Genomic DNA, 1675 nt, shown 5'->3' with positions numbered 1-1675 from the left:
TAACATCTGCAGGTTCATTTTTTAAAGATGCCTTCAATTTCAAATATACACTAGAACAACTAAATTCGAAAGCCTTCACCGAAGTCCCCGCCAATGAAGCTTACAATATTGCACTCAACCTCTACATTAATGACCCCAACAAGTTAATGCAAATCCCCAGCACACGTTTTACTTCTCTAAAATTTACAACGACTAAAACCAACTTCATTTTCAACAACGAACATTTCCTTCAAATAGATGGTTTAAGTATGGGCAATCCTGTTTCGCCCATTCTAGCCAATATATTCATGATCCAGATCGAAACACAAGCCATACATTCTGCGCTTCATGGTGAAGTAGTTACATGGACAAACAACAAACAGTACAATTATACTTGTATAGATGTCGGCATCACGATCTAAGCGATTACGTCAAGTCTTCTATGATATGAAATAAACTTTATAAGTCTCAATACTTATTGCCTCGTGCCACACGTGTCTCAGTATTTATTGCCTCGTGCCGCACGAGTCTGAGTATTTATAGCCTCGTGTCACACATACGTTTCAGTATTTATTGCCCCGTGTCACACATAAGTTTCAGTATTTATAGCCTCGTGTCACACATGTCTCAATACTTATTGCCTCGTGCCACACGTGTCTCAGTATTTATTGCCTCGTGCCGCACGAGTCCGAGTATCTATAGCCTCGTGTCACACATAAGTTTTAGTATTTATTGCCTCGTGTCACACATAAGTTTCAGTATTTATAGCCTCGTGTCACACATACGTTTCAGTATTTATTACCTCGTGTCACACATAAGTTTCAGTATTTATTGCCCCGTGTCACACATAAGTTTTAGTATTTATTGCCTAGTGTTACACACATAAGTCTCATTATTTATAACAGTCACCGCATGCTGACATTGTAATTGTAGTATATGAGAATGTCATGACCCTTTACCAGCTGTACTGATATATATATATATATATATATTTAATTATTGATTATGTAGTTTCTGCACTGTCATGGCAGCAACACGTGGTCCAAGGTGTATAATTTAATCTTGTTCTAGCCACTTCAGCCCTTTGTTCTTTTGTTAGATAGCGTCTTCTGACCGCGAGGATATTTCAGTGCATTTGAGCCTCGGTTAAAACTACTTAGAACAGGAATATCCTTTCCTGGTCGGTCTTTGATGCCAACTAAATCTGATAGCTGGCCGATGCTGTCAGGGAACAAAGGTCACGACGTGACGCTGTCCGCTGGACAAGCTGATGTTTGAAATTCAGACGCATTATTTGTATCAGTTTTTGCAGAAAGAAGACCTTCCGAAGGTCGTTCAGTATTGGGGTAATTAAAGCTTCAGGTCAAACGGTCGTATAACTTGGAGTGAGAATTGTCCGCCGTTTTCAATGTTTTCGTAACGAATAAATATTTTGTTGATTTTAATTCAAGTATCCAGACTCTCTCATTTCCACTGTTTCCACACTAACTTCGAAAACTCAGTCAAATACTCTCACTTAAATCACTGGATCGAACCTGCAGCTAGTCGCGGGTATTTCTATCAGAGAAATCTGTCAGGTTATCAGTTTAAGATGAAAATATCACGCAAGATACTGAATATATTTTTATCAAATTGTATATATTGTTGTAAGCTATATATTCAATAATGGCTGGAGACGGCTTAAATGGGTAATGAA

The 1675-nt window shown here is 38.3% G+C and overlaps 1 long non-coding RNA gene across 1 annotated transcript in view; it reads right to left on the bottom strand.

Moving 5' to 3' along the window:
• The window catches only part of LOC106468795, a 15370-nt gene that overhangs the window by 4651 nt on the left and 9044 nt on the right, over nucleotides 1–1675 (bottom strand). The window contains exon 2 of the long non-coding RNA XR_001291403.2: nucleotides 889–894. This is a non-coding gene — a long non-coding RNA (uncharacterized LOC106468795). The remainder of the gene's footprint in view (nucleotides 1–888; nucleotides 895–1675) is intronic.

This window comes from Limulus polyphemus, unplaced genomic scaffold (genome assembly GCF_000517525.1).
Source record: "Limulus polyphemus unplaced genomic scaffold, Limulus_polyphemus-2.1.2 Scaffold3167, whole genome shotgun sequence".
Taxonomy (NCBI): domain Eukaryota; kingdom Metazoa; phylum Arthropoda; class Merostomata; order Xiphosura; family Limulidae; genus Limulus; species Limulus polyphemus.
Note: the sequence above shows the minus strand (reverse complement) of the source record. Positions and strands in the feature narration are given on the sequence as shown.